The sequence below is a fragment of the Tamandua tetradactyla genome, chromosome 17 (genome assembly GCF_023851605.1).
Source record: "Tamandua tetradactyla isolate mTamTet1 chromosome 17, mTamTet1.pri, whole genome shotgun sequence".
NCBI classification, from domain to species: Eukaryota; Metazoa; Chordata; class Mammalia; order Pilosa; family Myrmecophagidae; genus Tamandua; species Tamandua tetradactyla.
In genome coordinates, this window is record NC_135343.1 from 79,666,015 (window position 1) to 79,685,100 (window position 19,086).

Below are 19,086 nucleotides of genomic sequence, written 5' to 3' on the forward strand. Positions count from 1 at the left end.
AGCATGGAATGTCTTTGCATCTGTTTAGGTCATTTTTATTTCTATTAGCAATTTTTAATAATTTCCTGTGTACAAGTCCTTGACATCCATAGTTAGGCTTATTCCTAGATAACAGATTCTTTCGGTTGCTATTTTGAATGGAATTTTTTCTTTACTTTTCTCTTTAGATAGGTCATTGCTTGAGTATAGAAACATTACTGAATTTTGTACGTGAATCTTGTATGCTGCCACTTTGCTGAATTTGTTTATTACTTGATGTAGCTTTGCTGTAGATTTCTCAGGGTTTTCTAAATATAGGACCATCATCTGCAAGTAATGAAAGTTTTACTTCTTCCTTTCTTATTTGGAAGCTTTTTATTTCTTTTTCCTGTCTTATCACTGCAGCTAGGACTTCTAGTACAATGTTGAATAATAGTGGTGATAATGGATATACTTGTCTTGTTCCTGATCTTATGGGGGATGCTTTCAGTGTTTCACACTGTGAAATATGATGCTAACTATGGGTTTTTCATATATGCCCTTTATGATATTGAGGAAGTTTCCTTCAATTCTTAACTTTTGAATTTTTTCTATCAGGAAAGGATGCTGGATTTTGTCAAATGCTGTTTCAGCATCAATTGATATGATCAAGTGATTTTTTCCCTTTCGATTTGTTAATATGCTATATTATGTTGATTGATTTTCTTGTGTTGAATCACTCTTGCATTCCTGGTATAACCCCCACTTGGTCATGATATATAATTCTTTTATTGTGCCATTGAATTCAATTTGCCAATATTTTGTTAAGAGTTTTTACATCTATGTTCTTAAGAAAATTGGTTTGTAGTTTTCCTTTCTTATAGCATCTTTATCTGATTTTGGTATTAGAGTGATGATAGCTTCATAAAATGAGTTAGGTAGTATTCCCTTTTCCTCAAATTTGGAAGAGTTTGAGCAGAATTGGTATTAGTTCTTTGTCTAATGTTTGATAAAATTCACCTGTGAAGCCATCTGGTCCTGGGCTTTTCTTTTTAGGTAGATTTTTGATGACTGATTAAATCACTTTACTTGTACTTGGTTTGTTGAGATCTTCTGTTTTTTTCTTGAGTCAGTATAGATAATTTATGTGTTTCTAGGAATTTGTCCAATTCATCTAAGATGTCTCATTTGTTGTCATATAGTCGTTCATAATATTCTTATAATTTTTAAAATTTCTTCATAATATGTGGTAATAACTCCCCTCTTATTTCTGATTTTGTTCATTTGCCTCCTCTCTCTTTTTCTTTGTTAGTCTAGCTAGGGATCTATCAATTTTATCAGTTTTCTCAAAAAACCAACTTTTGGTTTTGTTGATTCTTTCTATTGTTTTATTACTTCTGCTTTAATCTTTGTTATTTCTTTTCTTTTATTTGCTTTGGAGATAGTTTGCTGTTCTTTGTCTAACTTCTCTAGGTGAGCAGGTAAATCCTCAAGCTTTGCTTTTTCTTTTTTTTTTAAATATAGGCATTTAATGCAATAAATTTCCATCTCAGCACTACCTTTGCTATATTTCATATGGTTTGGCATGTTGTATTCTCATTATCATTTGTCTCCAGATATTTAACAATTTCTCTAGCAATTTCTTCCTTGACCCACTGATTATTTAAATAATGTGTGTTATTTAATCTCCATATATTTGTAAAAGCTCTGGTTCTTTGGTAATTATTAATTTACAGCTTCATTCTGTTGTCTTCAGAGAAAGTGCTTTGAATAATTTCAATCTTTCTAAATTTATAATGACTCAATTTGTGTCTCAGCATATGATCTATCCCAGAGAATGTTCCATGTGTGCCAGAAAAGAATGTATATCCTGGCATTTTGGGGTGTAATGACCTATATATGTCTGTTAAGACTAATTCATTTCTCCCATTATTTAGGTTCTCCATTTCCTTTTTGATCCTGTGTCTGACTGTTCTATCTGTTACTGTTGAAATGTCTGTAGATCCCTTCAGTTTTGCCAATGTTTGCTTCATGTACTTTGGAGCTCCTTGGTTGGGGGTGTACACATTTATGACTATTATTTTCTCTTTGTGAATTGTCCCTTTTATTAATGTGTAGTTCTTCTTTGTCTTTTTATGAAGTCTTTATGCTTAAAGTCTATTTTATCTGATGTTAATATAGCTACTCCTGCTTTCTTTTGGTTATAGCTTGCATAGAAGATCTTTTTCCACTCTTTCACTTTCAATCTAATTGAGTTCTTGTGAGTTTGGGATGTGTCTCTTATAAACTGCATATAGACGGATTATGTTCTTTAATACATTTTGCAAATCTGTATCTTTTAATTGGTGAGTTTAGTCCATTAATGTTTAAAGTAATTACTTTAAAAAGTTCTTGACTCTACCATCTTATTCTTAGTTTTTATTTGTCAGATCTATATAATCTTTTCCTTCTTTCTCTTTTTATCCTTTACATTACTATTATTCAAATTCTTCAATTCTGTGGTCTCCTCAAGCCCTCCCTCTCCTGTCTTTTTTTGTTTTTTTCCTTCATCTGGCAGGACTCACTTTAGTATATATTTTTTTTTAGGGCAAATCTCTTGTTGACTAGTTCTCTCAATCTTTGTTTGTCTTTGAAGATTTTACTCTCTTCCTCATTTTGAAAGATAGCTTAGCTGAATAAAGAATTTTTGGCTGAAAGTCTTTCTCATTCAGGGTCTTAAATGTATCATACATTGCTTTCTTGCTTTCAAGGTGCCTGTTGAGTAGTCCACAGTCAGTCTTATGTGTTTTCCCTAGTATATAGTAAAAGTGCTTTTCTCATGCTGCTTTGAAGACTTTTTGTTTCTCTTTAACACTTGACTGTTTGATCAGTATGTGTCCTGGAGTAGGCCCATTCAGATTAATTCTATTTGAAGTGCATTGGAACTTTTTGATTTGTATATTTATGGCTTTTATAAGGGTTGGGAAGTTGTCCCCAATTACATCTTCAACTAACTTTCCCAACCCTTTACTCTTCTCTTCTCCTTCTGGGATATCAATGATTCTTACTTTGTGTGCTTCTTGTTGTCTATCATTTCCTTAAAATCCAGTTGTATTTTTTTCACCTTTCTTGCCATTTGTTCTTTTGGATACTCTAGTTCAATTGTTCTGTCTTCTAGCTCATTTCTTCTTCCTTTTGCTTTTTTGAATCTACTATCGTGTCTTTAGTAGATTTCTAATTTGATCTACTGTGTCTTTCATTTCTGTGAGATCAGCGATTTTTCTATTTAATTTTTTGAATTCTTCTTTATGCTCTTCTCATGTCTTCCTGAGATCCTTTATTTCCTTATAAATATCCTTGAGTGTCCCCTCTGGAGTTTTGATTTGGTCATTTGCCTGGGCCATTTCTTCTTGAATCTTCGCATGGTTTGTTATCATCTATTGTGTTTGGGGCATTTGATTATCTTAGTATGGTTGTTTTGCAAGTTGGTTCCCTTCTCTCATTTGAAGTTTTGTATTTACTTGGTTTTATGTTGAAGGTTTCCTTTTGCGCTTGGATTGTCAGTTATTCCCCCCAAATCAAGGTCTGTATCTCATGTAGGGTTACAGCTCAGTTTGAGAGTCTATTGAAAGCTAGGCTGGGGTGCATAGTAATTTAGTGATGGAATAGCTGCCCATCACGCAGGAGACCTGGGCTCAACTCCTAGCCCATACACCAAAAGGAAGAAAAACTATAATTAAAGTAAAATAAAGAATATAATAAAAATATGAAAAAAACAGCAACAAGGACAACAACAAAACCTACCTCAACCGTAGTAGGCCCCAGAGTCAGAAAGAGAGACCCCAAGATATACTGGGAGTGAATTCAGACTGGTGTCCACCAAAGGCAGAGAAAATTTAAGAAAAAGTAATAGTAAAAATAAATGAAATAAAGCAGAATAATAAAAAATAATATATAAAATAAGAAATAAAAGTAATCATAAAATATAAACTATATAAAAATAAAAATATTTAAAAAACAATTATACTACTAATAGAAGTATACTTAGGGCTGGCCATGATGGCTCAGCAGGCAGAGTTCTTGCCTGCCATGCCGGAGACCTGGGTTCGATTCCCAGTGCCTGCCCATGCAAAAAAGAAAACAAATGTATATTTAAAATATATTTTAAAAAGAACGGGGAAAAAAATATTGGGGAAAAAAATAGAAACCTAGGCAGAAAGGAAGTTAGCCTGCCCGCACTTACCCCTTCTACCCAGCAGGTGGCGCTCCTGACGCTCCTCCTCCCTCCCGGACCGCAGCCTGGGGAAGCGCCCGTGCGGCTGCTGGACAGCGGGTCTGGCGCTCAGGACCGGGGTGGGGGGCGCAGCGCCCTGGGGAGCAGCCCACCTGCGTGCCCGTCAGACGGGTGTCTTCATTTTTTAATAGAACATGTCTTCCAATGGTTTCCAAAGATGGCCTGCGTGTGATGAAACTCTGAAACTAGTGTCTCCCTTCCGCGTTTACAGTGAAATGAGTCTAAGTTCATCATTTCTTTTCTGCCAGTATCTTATGACTCCATAGCCTTCAGGTCTCCAGCACCCACTTGTTGAGGCAGATGCAAATTTGACATTTCATTCTTTGTATGTGCTGCTCCTTTTCTCTAGAAGCCTTTTATTAATTTTTATATTTTTCCATTGTCTGCTATTTTCCTCATATATTTATATATTTGCCTTTAATTCTGATACATTTTACTGGTATAAAATAGTTTAAAATAGTTTAAAAACTATTTATCCTTTTACTCTATTTTTGGTCTCCGCATACCTGTTCTATGAAAGATGGCACATATATTTGTGTCTGTTATATAGCTTAATTTTTCTTTTGGCAGTTTAAATCTCTTCTGTCATTTCTAATAACTTATGATAGAGTTCCCTGACCTGAACTTCCAGGATATGGCTTTGTTATTTTAGCATTTTGTTTTAAATACCTTATCTCTTGAGTTCTTCATTGTTTATGTTTTGGAAACTGCATTTCTACTTTGTCGTGCTTCATAATACTGTTATTCTACCCTATATTTTAGGGCACTTTGTGCTTATTTTTTTTAATGCAATCTATCAGGTCCCAAAATTGCGTCTCGTCTACCTTACATTGTTCATTCTGCATACCACGTCTTTTGTAAATTGTAGTTTTTCTCCTCAAATGCTGGCTCACTTTTGCCTGTGAGCTCATTTTACCTGAAAAGTGTCAGCTACTTTGTTGATATGAGTGGAGTGGAGAAGAGGATGGATAATGCATGACATTATGTCTGGGCTTGGCTAAAGGAGCTCCTTAGAGACATCTTTGTACTTTTGCAGATACAGAGATGTTTCTAAGGAGTGGACATTGATATTTTGCAGGACACTTTCTCCCTTTGTCCTATTTGTCACTCAAGTTGATCAATAAAATATCAACATAAAAATTTTAACAGCAATCTTGTGATACCAACGGTAACTTTCAGAAAAAAGGCTGTTTTGCTCATTGCTATGTCTTTGGTGCCTACAACATAATCACGTCAGACACTCAATAATGTTTGTTGAATGACTAAATGAGTAATCTATAAATGCAATCCAAATCCAAAAAAAAAAAAAAAATCCAGTATGAACTTTTTTTAGAGGAGTTTGTCAAAGTCGTGGTAACATTTATAGAGAGTTATTAAGGCCAATAAATAGCTATAGCAGTGTGGAAAACAGACAACGAGGGAGAAATTAGCTAGCTAAACGGTAAAATAAATCACTGCGCCATATAAAAGAAACAGTTAGTGGTTTTGTGGTAACAAAGTAGAGCACCCAGAGGCAAACCTATGAATTTGAGGAAACCTTATATACTTGTTTACTTTTCGGATTTCTCTTTCTGCACAGGACAGAGATTTTCATAAATTCAATCATTTTTCTATAGGGGTTTTCTTGGTTGTAATTTTTTATTCTAATGTAAAGGACTTCATTGTATATTTTATAAACTAAATCCCTGTCAGATTTAGCCACTGAAGACATCTTCTAGTCTGTCATCCTGCTTTTAACTACATCTAGATATTATGCTAAAGTTAACTCCGGGAGACAAGAGAGAATGCTGTATTTGTAGCGAGAAAAATTATACTAGAAAATGTGGGGAAGGAGCACTTCTAGAACTAAATACAGCTAATTATGGAGTTTAAGGCAATATGTTGATGAAATTTTAAGATAAGCCATGAGACTGCAAAGATATTTTGCTGCATCCTTTGGGACTGTATCACGGGACCTTATTAAGGTATCCTGTCACTCTCCTCTTCCTTGACGGAACACTTGAGGCAGAAACCTGAGAATCTTAGACAAGTTAAAGACCCAAATCCTTTGCCTGGCACATCAGACCTTTCTGAGTCTGTCAAGCTGTCCTGTCTCATCTGCTTCAACTCACTTATATTACTTTATGCCTGTACTATACTAATTGACTGTTTGGTTATTAAAATAAATTCTGGCTCACAGTCTCACTGAAACAGTTCTCAAATTGCATTTCCTTATTTCTTAATGAAATTCATTTCCTTTATTTCTTAGTGCATTTCCTATTTCTTAATGAAACTTCCAGTACATTGTTTCATGTCATATGTGGAGACACTGTAAAACTGATGTACTCAGTATTCCATTGATTATAAATGTACATATATATATATACACCTCACCCCCCACGCACGCATTTTCCCTTTCATCCTTTTATATTAGGACTAGCAGTTAGATTCGTTGAGAGTCATTTCTGAGAGAAGCATAGAGGTTGTTTTTGTCTTGCTTGTTTATACTTATTTCAATATGAATGATAAATGGTTACTTGGTACATAATAGTAAGTAAAGAACCGCATACCACATTTAGATTTGGGTCCTGAGGATACGTTTACACTCACCAGCTAAGGAACTGAGCCGTCTCAAGAAATAATTAAAATTTCGGTCTCAGAAAAAAATAACAAATAATTATAGACTACAAAATGTCGTAGGTTTTACTAGGTTGCTTATCTATAGATGATACTATTAATTTTAAACCCTTGTGCTAAGAGTCCTCTCATACCAGTTCAGTGATGAACCAGAAATGAAATAGCCTGAGACAGAATGGAAATAATGGAAAATGCCGTGCAGGCGGCCCACAGTCCATTTGTTCACTCATCAGTCTAACGCATTGTTTCCGAGGCCCTACAAGGGTCAGGGAACAGTTCACGCGGCTTCCTGGAGAGGTAAGAGTGAGTTCTTCAGAAGAAATTTCTGACCCGACAGGACAAGATGTGGCTAAACGGTTTCTCTCGTTGATTTTAGAATAGTAGCAAAGGCTGTCACTTTTGTGGTTGGTGATACTGTCTTTTGAGAACCAATTCTTTCTGATTCTGTCCTGGATGCTTTGACCATGACATCTTAAGAAATCTTACAACACCCCTGTACTTTCACTTCTCTTTTAAGGTTGGGGAGACAAAGGTGACATATCCTCCTTGAACTTCGAAGTAAACAGGAGAACTTGAATCAGCCTGGATTCATGCTCTTAATCATTTGAGTATCTGACGCTCTCATAGCAATTACCTGTTCAAACATATCGTGCCAAAATCAACGACAACCCTTCCTGGTACAGCGCTGCTGAGTTCTGCCGCCCACGTCTCAACATCCAACAAAAGCCTTATTTTCTGTGCCTTGAAGCTGTGGGGGTAAACAAGTGTAATTCAAATCTCAGCCATAAATTATTTCCCAGATAAATATTTCTTTTTCACAGGTAGCAGCAAAATAACAGATTTTTTTTTTGTCTCCAGAAACAGAACACAAATCCTTAGATCTAAGGTCATAGCTTTAAACATCCTTTTCTGAATCTTCTTATTTATTGTAGACTGATTTGCTTACAAGATCTTATGGTGTTGTACCCAGGCCACTGAAGATCAAACTGGTGCAGAACCTGAGCTTGCATTTTGAAGAACTCAGGATGCTTGTATGCCTGTGTCTGAGGACAGGTACTTAATCTGAAGGGCCCCATGCAAAATGAAAATGTGGGGGACATTGTTGAAAAAGCAGGAGAAAGTCCTGCCATATGAACTCAGATAAAAAACTTTTGTCTTTTTTTCTGTAGTCTCTTTCTCAACTACTCATGGTGCTTTCTTTTTAACTAGGTAATGTCATTATTAGCAAAAATTTAAAATTTTAAATTATTGACCTGAATTTTGCCATTCATCTTTATACTGAGCAATGCCAGTTATAAATAAAAATGTAAGAGCACTTAACTCATTTGCAGAATCAGCAAGGTTATACAGTTCATATTTTGTGGCTCATACATACATCTGTATTTTGTTATTACCAGAACACAGGAAAAATTGTGCAAAAATAAATTGTTTTTTTTTTTTGTTGTTGTTGTTTTGTTTTGTTTTTTATACATGGGCAGGCACTGGGAATCAAACCCAGGTCCCCGGCATGGCAGGTGAGAACTCTGCCACTGCGCCACCACTGCATGGCCCAACTAAACTGTTTTTGTTTCACTTCTTGATATGGGCATATTTCACCAACACTCTGTACTTTGACTTACTGATGGATAAGGAAGGAAGGAAAGGAAAAAGAACTGAATTAACTCTATCTTTCCCTTCAATATCATCATTTTCAGCATAAGTAACATGAGTAAGAAAGGAGATAATAGGGTTCTTAGGTCATTTGTATTTCTTAGAATTCTGTGGTCATCGTTCTGTGTTAGAAGCAAGTTCTGGTTCCAATGGAAGGGATGGTGTCGGGGGACAATCAGTGCCACTGCTTCCTCAGCTGAGATGGACCATTTTAGCCTTGCACTTGCTATGAGTCTTGCTGAGCTCCTGTGTGTTGGGTCCGCCATAATTCTGTGCTTGTGGGCACTGCAAACACTAAATATGAAAGGAGGGGACATGGAACAGGTGGACAGGACATCCATACGGAATGTCTTCTCTTCTCACACCCCTGTTCCATTACCTCACTCTTTGTGGATTGAGTCATGCCCTACTCAAAGACATGTTCAAACCCTAACCCCTGGCCCTGTGTGTGTAAACTCATTTATAAATAGGATCTTTGAAGATCCCACTAAGACAGGGCCAGATTGAATCAGGGTGGACCTTAGTCCAATACGACATGACACCTGTGCTGGTTTGAAGCTGTTCTGTCCCCCAGAAGAGGCCATGTTCTTTTAACCCATTCCTGGGGGTGCAGCCCTATTGTGGGTGCAGATTGTTCCAATGGAGATGTGACCCACCCAATTCAAGGTGGGTCTTAATCCTTTACAGGAGTCCTTCATGAGAGGGCAAAAGACAGAAAAACACCAGAGAACTCGGAGAGAAATACCCAGAGAAGGTTGGAGATTGCTGAGGGAGAGAAAAGCCCCAGAGATGCTGAGAGAGAACCTCAGAAGCTCAGAGAGGAGACCACTAGAAATAGGAACTGAAATCTGGGGGTGAAGAGCCAGCAGACAGCAGCCATGAGACTTCCCATGTGACAGAGGTGTCCCAGATGCCAGCAGCCTTTCTTCAGAGAAGGTATCATCCTGTTGATGCCTTGATTTGGACACTTTCATGACCTACGATCTGCAAACTGTAAGTAAATACATCCCCATTGTGAAAGCCAACAAACTGCTGGTATATTGCATTGCGGCAGCTTTAGCAAACCCGAACAGCACGTTATAAGTGGAGGAGCTTGCACCCAGTAATAGGAGGAGACAGGCAGCTGCAGCGGAGACTAAGGTGGGATTATGGATTTCCAGCAAGACTCCAACAGATCGCTACAGACTTTGGAGAAAGTTTGGCCCTCTGACATCTTGATTTTGGACTTCTAGACTGGAAATCTGTGAGACAATGAATGCTGTTTTTAAGCAGAACAGTGTGTGGTATTTGTTATCTCAGTGCAGGCAAACTAAGGCACCATCGTACTTCACTTATAAAACACAGGTTCAAAGATAAAATTATTAGGACTTTCAAGCAAAAGAGCATTGAAATCGAGCATTAGGCTAAGAGCAGAGCCTTTCTGAGCATGGGGCCGTATGTGACTGCCCAGATCCCACAACCGTGAAACCGCTGCTGCGTCGGCAACTTTGAAATTCCCATTTCTAGCAGCACCCAGTGATAATGGCACTGCCCACACTGAGATGGCAAAGGACCCAGGGTTGAAGAGGCTAGAGACACCAATGAACAATTTCATTAGTTCCTCCACTGAGGTGAATGCTAGTCCTACGTTTTAATTATCTGGGTGAGAGGGGAGGCATTGTAAGGTGCTGCTAACTGGCTGGGAAGGACATTTAAGAGTCCTGTGCTCAGATTCCAGCTTTGCCGTCACCGAGCATGACACAGCCTCTGTATATGCCAATGTCCTTGCCTGCAGAATAGGGATAATACTGCCTACTTCATTTAATATGTGAGTATTAAATGATGTAAAATATGTGCATCTGGTAGGTGCTCAGTAAATGTAGTGTCTGGTCTCAGTTCAGAGGTTCACTGACTCTGTGCTGCAAGAACACTGCATCAGTAACATATGCCCTTCTGATGAAAATCTGGAAGGAGGGTTGAAGGCTTCCAGTTGCTTCAAGTTCCAAGAGTAGTAGCAGACTGTTAGGTGTGTTTACTTTTCTCAATATCATTGGGCTTAATAATCTACTGCTCAGAGAATCATTACAATTGATTCTACTTTTGATAAGCCATAAGTAGAATCATTATTTCATTATTTAACCATAGAATTGCCTACACAGGAGGAAAATGAACAGCTTTGTGCATATATCACATCTTTAGACTGATTCCCTTTACTTCTGCTATAATTTATGGCAGAACTTTTCTATGAAATTGCCCAGAGTATATATATACATATACATCTTTTGTTTCACCTGCTGCAACTGAACTGTATTCAGTTTTCTCCATTTTGCGCATGACAACTATGTCCGCTTCTCATTTCCTGATGGACAAAGGGAACCACAAGTGTTGAGCAGTCTGCACTTAGATTTTACAACATCCTCTACTAAACAGGTGTAGTATTTATTTGTACGTAGAAAGGAGGATCACTCTGACACATGACTGTTGGGGTCTGTGAGAATGTATTTTTGGCTAGGGAAGTGATTGCATGGTCCGTTTGACATCTCACAGAAGCAAACCCACCTCTCCAAGGACAGGAGGGAGCAGGGGAACGGGAGCACTTGGCCATCGAGCAAGCACTGGTGGGTGAATTCAGGCTGGAGGCTGGATCCCTGGCGGTTTCCCTAGGTGGTGACTTCAGACAACTTTGCCCAGGCGTGGGGATATGTTAGAGTGATAGAAGATTCTTGTTGATTCTGCCTTTTTCCTCCCTCAACTATTTTCCCTCGAAAGGCTATCTGGTGGCACACTAGAGTCCGCTAGTCTAACAATACTTCTTAAACCCAAGCAATTTTTCACTTGCATTCCAAAATGCAAGTGAAATGCTGCACTTTGAAAGAAAAGAGCAATTCATGAGGCAACTTAATTTTTTTTAACTCCAAATTCCTTTAGAGGTCAAGTTCTTTCCCGACATTGAATGAAAATGGGGTGATTGTCCATAGCATTTCTAGCCTCCTGTATACACATATGTATACGCCACATCACAGCTGGTCACGAGAACAGTAATTAAAATGCCTTCTCCGGTGTAATAAAAATTCTTTACATAATCCAGAGTTCACCCATCTTCCTCCCTCCCGTTGGAGCCCACAGAGGTGGGTGGTAGGATGGTTTTACTTTTTCCCATGTCCATCTTTTTCTTCAATTTATGTTTCCCTTCTCATTAGGAAGCCTCTCGTTCCATACAGGCTGGCGTCAAGTGGTGGATTTAGGACAGGCACTGGACGGAAACCATCTGCACTGACTGATACTGTTTGGTATCTTTCTGGTTGCTTTTTAAAAAACAATTTTTTTTAATTAGAGAAGTTACAGTTTACAAAAAGTCATGCAGAAAATAGGGAGTCCCGACTTACCCCCTATGCTAATGATAGGGAAAGTTTTGCGCTTTGCATTCTTGTGGCAACTTTTTTACAACTGATGGAACACTCATCATTACACTAATAACGGTAGTCCGTACAATTCATATTAGATTTCACTGTTTGTGTTGTACATTTCTGTTTGCTTTTTTATTTTATTAATTAAAGAAAAAAGAAATTAACACAACATTTAGAAATCATTCCATTCTACATATGCAATCATTGCTTTTTAACAACTGCATTCTAGTAACACATATACAACCCCAAATTCTCCCTTTTAATTACATTCAAATCTATAATTCAGTGCTAATTGCATTCCTAATGTGGTGCCACCATCATCACCATCCATTACCAAAACTTTACTGTCAAGCCAAACAGAAACTCTGTGCTAATTAAGTATTAATTCTCTATTTTCTATCCACACCCTGGTTCCTGATAACCTGTATTCTAGTCTCAAACTGCCCTCATACACAATCTATCATGCCATCTTCGGGACACCCTTGCAAAGTAGGCCAAGAAGGTCTCTTATTCCCCATTTTACAGATGGGGTGTCTGAGGAGTGTTAGGGACAGAGTTTGCAGTGATCCCTGCACCTGGGCTGTCCTTTCTGTCATAGCATCATCTAAATGAGCTCTGAGCTCAGCCCTAAGATGAAAGGGATTTTCTGCTATTCCCAGTGGCGACAGTCTGGTTGGAAGCTTTCAAAGGGAGAAAAGTTCCTTGGGATGGTTTTCATCTGAGTGAGCAGTGGGAGAACTGGCCAGGAGTTAGAGGACTGCTCTGTCCTTTTAGGGGGCTGGCCTTTCCTTCCCTGCACACAGCGCGGTCTCTCTAGAAATCACCCCGTCGACATGCCATTAACAGAGCAGAGCAGGTTGACATCCAGCTGTTGCTTTCATTGCCAATTTGTTTTTTAATAGGTCTCACAGTGTTTTTCTCTCTCACTTTTTTTTTTCTTGGTAGAGTGTTGGTTTAACTCTATCTGCAGCCATCCTGGCTTGAGCTGTAAACCTTTTACGAGGGAAACTTGCTGATTTTGTGGAAAGTCACAGACAGCTGGCTGGGCCTGACGAGCAAATCTGGGACGTGCCAGCCACGACCTCAACATTTCAATGATTCTGTTTGCTCTTCCCACATTCCCCTTTTAACATGCAGCCCCTAAAAACCTAGAGAAGGACTATTTCTCTGGCCGAGCATCCAACAATATATCTCAATATGCAAATGACGTACTGTTAAACTGAGAATTAGGAATGAAGGATGTTTGGCAAGTATTGTTGTCAGAAAAAAAATCACTCATAATTGAATGATCAGGAGTAGGACATTTTGCTTTAGTCAAGTCACTAATTAACAGCCAACTGGTGGCCTGGTATGGAGAATATACTTGGAGGAAGACAGGAGTCCAGATGGTGGGCTGAGGTCCAGAAGTTTGGGCATCAGTTAAGACTGCAAGGTGACTGCCAGGGGCCCAAGAGGAAGCCTGCAGGTGGCAGCCAGCTTTTGCAGACAACCACTGTCAGTCGTACCTGCTGGTTATAAGCTCTCTCCATTACTGGAGGGAGAAGTGTGACACAATGGTTTGATTTATTTACCAAAAAGCATGGGAGAGAATTTATTCATATTTCATAGCTTGGCTTCCATTCTCAGTTATGCTGAACTTGAGCTTTCATTTAGGGAGAAAAATAAAAGAAACATACACACTCACACACACACACACATAGTAAAACTTAGGGGCGGGGGAGGACTCCTTTAGGAACCAATTATTTATTTGTATGTTTAATTAATATTTATTAAGCAATGACCACTTTCTCAGTGCAGTTATGACTGTTCTAGGGTCATGCAGAAGTGAGGCAATTACCATCAAGGAATTAATCTATTAGAAGAGAGAAGCTAACACAAACAATTTTAATATAGGGTAGAATGTAATAAGTGTCACAAGGTGAAAAAAAAGAAAATGTCTCATAGGAACAAGAGTTTCGTTCTGGAAGATCTATTTAAAACACCAACAAGAATTCTTGCAATAAAAGAAAACTAGGTTTTATTCTGTTAGGTGCAAGTTATCTCAGTTTTCTACAGCACCAAATTCACTAAATAAGTCTCTCATCCAAATGGCCACAGGAGCAAGAGTCCTTTGATTCTTGAATGGAAAATTACATTAGTCTAATTCGAAGCTTATGAAACAAAAAGTCTGGACCTTTGAGGAAGACACATTTACTTATTTATTGTACTTTTTAGAATTTTGAATTATGAGCTGTAAAGAGAAGTCCTCTCTGAAAGGCATATTGATGTAACAGAGAAAGTAAGACTATTCAGTTATTCATTTGGCCAATACTGGGAGCCTTCAATGTACCAAGTTCTGTGAGTGGCTTTGGGCAGCTGTCTGCATGGAGTGGCTGCGTGAGAATATGGAGCCCAGTGTGCCTCCATGCATGCAGTGCACCAGCACATGCCAACAGAGTTTTGGAAAGCTGGGGGAGTGGAATGGTGGTTAGGTAGCAAAGAGCAGGGACAAAGAAAAGAGCTAAGGTCTGAGGCAAAGTCACACTTTCCCAAGATCACAAGTTGACCTTAGCCTATGCAGGTAGCAGTTGGTACCTACTCAAATTTGACCCATTAGAAGAGTTAGGTGGCCATGATCTTCATGGGTTCTAGCATTGGTCACACTGTACTTTGCAATTCTATGAATCAGTATAACTTACATCTGTGAGCTGAGATTTATCTGCTTTTTAATGGTGATCTTTTTTTTTTTTTTTAAATCTACATGTGCACCATGATAAATCCTCAGAACCTGACAATGGCGTATAGTTCAAAACTTCACAGGAACTCTGAATTACTGGAGTACACAAGTAATAAACTTTAGGTTTTGGCATGACTTATTTATTTGATTTACTATTTCAGCTCTTCTATAGCTCTGTAGTTTTCCTTCTTAATATTTGCATTTGCCTTGTATTTTTATGCATTTTAACCAATTATAGGATTTGTGGTCTGAGAACTCGGTACCAGAAAACAAATGAGTGCTTTTGCATGCAATTCAGTGATGCCAGAATCTTAACAGAAATCAAAATGGATCTGGTGTCAGTTTCAAATTTTCAGATTGAAATTTTCAAAATAATGAAATACATAAAATTCCTTTCTTTTTTATACGTAAATGTCTTCTTGCTTGATGTAATGACTAAGAAATCATTTTACCTGCTGTGGATGAATTCCACAGCACTATGTAATTTGGAGTGGAGTGAGGAAAGATTTTATTTGGGAAATTTCTGAACCAAGGATCATGAAGGAGAGGATACAGGGTCCCTGATGTTCTCACTGGGCTGGGGCCAGGAGATGCTTTTGGCTATGCCATGGGCTGGAATTCCAGGGGTGGCCATGTCTCCATTGCACCTTTCTATACAACAGACAATAAGAACAAACTTCTCAGTAGAAAGATAGTCAAAATACCGCAGCACAAGACAGTTTGGGTTGAGGTGTCAACTGCTTACAAAAGTTGTTGGGAAGGCATCTAGGGCCCTTTGAGGTCTTGGGGAGCTGAAATTAGGTACAGCCCCCTCCCGGTCTCAGCTACCTTAGTCTAGGCAATCAGTGTGAGCATGGTGGCCACGTTTGAACAACAAATCCCTACCGGGATTCCCCAAGCTCTGGGACGATAAAATTGTCTAATGTTTGAAAATTAAAATGTCCTGCATGAAGTCAAATCTCAACCATCTAAAAGGAATGGGAACATTAGCAGCTGCAGAATAAACTACATTTTACTCAATTTCCTGACCTTCTTTTTAGAAGACAATGCAGAAACATTTCCTACTTTCCTTCTGTCCTTGGTGCCTGCCTGCTACCTCCACCAATAAACTGGAGATGTGGGAGGTTCTGTCAGGTACTTTAAAATGGAATTAGTCATGATAGCACAGGCATCTGTGCTCAAGCCATGGAGCTCTTGTTCTGCTGGTTTTACAGAGTACACATCGCCAGGTAAGTGTGGTTTCTTACGTGATTTGTTCTCCTACATACTCCATCAAATGACTTGCAGAGCATATGACTTTTTTTTTTAAATTCACTATTAGCTCATGTTTGATGGACAAAAGCATGAGGAGATGAACATATAAATTGAATTCACATATACTGTATTTCTCAAAATCTGAAAACCTTCTTCCTTTTGTAAAGCTCTGGATGAAGGCATGAAGTAATGTTCAACTGCAACCTCAAAATTAACAGCTCCCCTAAGTAAGCTTGCTACCTCATCAGTACGTTAAAGATTCTAATTTCTCTATAGCCCCGTGGATTGCACCTAGGCAATTATTTATTACTTTTCCCAAATGCCTTGGGAAATGAGAATAGGAAAAACCAGAGCAGTTTGGAAAGTGCTGAGTTGAATATCAACTGGGAGCTAAAGCTTCTGAAGCCATGACTGAATGCTGGGTCTACTGCTAGTAGACCCTCAGCACATTGATTTTCTATTGTTTTTTCTGGCGGGGTAAGATTTGAAAAATGTGACATCAGTACTCTATAAAAGTCATCCTAATTAAAGAGGATTTGCTAACCATAATAAAATCCTGGGACTAGTCTTTGGCTATTTCCTGAGGAACTTAGCAAAATTCAGTGTGTGCTGCCAAATATGTTTGAGGTTGTATTTCTCTGGGGCTAATTATCAATGGGTTTTCGTCACTTCTTTTTGAATCAGTGATTTCCTTTGTTGGATTTAGACTGCTTTTTGTGTTCTCTTAATGCTCATAACAAAAGATGCCTGATTTAGAAATGCTGTTTGCTAGAGAAATCTAACATCAGGTGAGCCTTTCCCTGCATTAGCCATCACTGTTCTTTACTTCTGAGGTCAGGGTGCTCTCTCTGATGGGGTCCACCTCATACTGTTTTGAGCCCAATTTCTATTCTAGAAGTAAAATGTTTGTTCCTACCCTCAGCAGTTCCTCAATCTCTTCCTCTCTCTGAATGCACTTTCTTCTCTGGTTCTCTCCACAGTCATTTTGATCTGGCCTCTCACTTAGGATTTTTAAATCATCAAAATGAAAAGCAAGAATAAAGCGTTTTAGAATGAACACCTGGCTCTAGTACCACCAAATTCGTTGCCAAGAACTTTTCAAACCTCTTAGGCATAACAATCGTTCATTTTTATTACTCAACTTTTCTATTCTGCTTTTCAATAAGTGTGTAGCATATATATGTATATATATATGCCATATATTTTTATATCTTTTATTTTATTTTTATTATGTCAATTACTGAAAGGTCATTCAAATTTTCAGCTGAAACAACCTATCTGAAAGGCATGTACTGCTAGAAATCCATTCACTCTGGAGGCTTGTTCTTTTCCATTTTCTGTGGAAGCCAAGGGATTAACTGTAGTGGCCAGTTGTGTTCTCTTTAATTCTAAAGCGGGGAATGTGTGTCAATGGTAAGTTCTCTCTGAGTAGTAACAGACACATTCTTAAAGTTGAAGTAGTTGAGTTGGCAGAAATCCATGGCGCTATGTATAGTCTATTATTGAGTATGTCTGATATTAATTGTGTTAGATGTTAGAGCCAGAGAAGTGCTCTAATTCATGAACTTGATGTAGTTTTACTGGCCAGTCAAATATAAGAAAACTGGGCTTGACTCTCTTCATAGCATGGAAAAGGATAAGCAAGTACTCTAAATCACCTGGGGGTAACTTATAGTAAATGGGAGACACAGCTATGGTGGTGAAGTCCGAGCTCTGGAGTAGGGCTATCAGTGTCCAACTCTCAGCTTTCTCACTTGCTATCTCTGAGCCTTCTCGTTAACTATTCAACTACTTTAAGTCTTTCTCTCATCAATAAAATGGGGATGAAAATTATACTCCATAGAGTGCTGAAAGTTTCCTTGTAAAGTATTAATACATTGTCTGGTTTATCTTAAGTTTTTTAACATACCAGTTATTTCTCCTTTTTTGAAGAATAGCAATTTTTCTATAGCACGACTCTCCACAGCTGAGTTTGTTCAGGTTTATAGGAATATATATATATATATAGTTTAATTTCTCAAAGGTTATCCAGTGAGAAATTATTTAGAGCTGGACGGTTCGACTGGTTATATTTGCCCCAAATGTATCTTTTTTCAGAACTGAGCTGACACTTCTATGTTAAATGATGCAGAACTTGGAAATCTCAATCCACCACTGACTCAGAAAGACTCAATGCTCTGGTCCATAAATGATACCAGCATGTTGATTTTAATGCAAGCATCCCTCTTAGCCCTGTTTCTTTTGAAGTGGATAGGCTTAACATCTGGACACAGTTAAAAATCTGATTTTCGTGTTTTTCACAATAAAATGATAACTTGATCCTCTTTATGAGTGCTAAAGCTAAGATTACTCAGTTAAGCACAAAGCATAGACTTGTCTTAATTTATTTGTAATTTATTTTAAAATTCCAATCTTACTGGGTTGAATCTTACAGTTGCTGAAAGCTTGCTCAAGAAAGTAGCATTGCAAAAAGGCAGTTTCTTAGATATGCTGATCAGTCATTCATATAGTAAAAGTATATATATCCGAGCACCGTAACAGTAGGCACTGGGTGTTAAAAATGAAATCAGACAGGACCCCTGGTCCTGAACTGCTTCAACATACAATCAAGTAATGGAAATACAATGTGATCAGTATTATAAACAAGGTCTATGTGAAGTGTTAACAGAGCCCAGGAAGTCTGAGAAAATCCTGTGATGAGCATGGCAAGGTTTCAGAACAGAAGGGGCATTTAATCTGCAGCTTAAAAGATGAGTTGGGGTTTAGCTGGCAGTCATCATGGGCTTGGTGTTCCAGATGGTATAGACAGCATGCAAAAGGACTTACAGACATGTAACACACCCGGTTATAGGAACAGAGAACAACTGCTGGGCTGGAATAGTTGAAGACGCAGGAATTAAGACTGGAAAGTTAGACTGCGGCCACATCAGGAGATGCACTGCTGACTTTAGACTTGATCTTACTCCCAAAGAAAGACTCCCCACACTCTTCCTCTACAAAGCCAAAGCGCTCGTTCCTAAGACTTACGGAAGCTCAGCACTTCTCCGGGAGGGATGTTATTCTTTGTAATGTCAGGGCCCAGGAATGAATAAATATGATTTCTGACTCAGTTAGGTTACAACCCATTAGGCACTGTTCCTTTTCGTCTTTTTCTTGATTACCTGAATTAACCATTTTCCACAAATGCTCAATCCTGTTTCTGTGGCTTCTATTCTTAAGAAAATGCCTCTACC

The 19,086-nt window shown here is 38.3% G+C and overlaps 1 long non-coding RNA gene across 6 annotated transcripts in view; it reads left to right on the forward strand.

Annotated features, from left to right (window-relative positions):
- Positions 1-19,086, forward strand: part of LOC143661777 (uncharacterized) — a 78,099-nt gene that overhangs the window by 8,110 nt on the left and 50,903 nt on the right. The window contains exon 3 of one of the 6 annotated variants that reach the window (XR_013164826.1): positions 9,185-9,887. The exons of 4 other annotated variants lie outside the window; for them this stretch is intronic. This is a non-coding gene — a long non-coding RNA (uncharacterized LOC143661777). Of the gene's footprint in view, positions 1-7,779; positions 8,012-9,184; positions 9,888-19,086 lie in introns of those variants that run through there. One more of the 6 variants, XR_013164827.1, reaches the window with a different exon arrangement.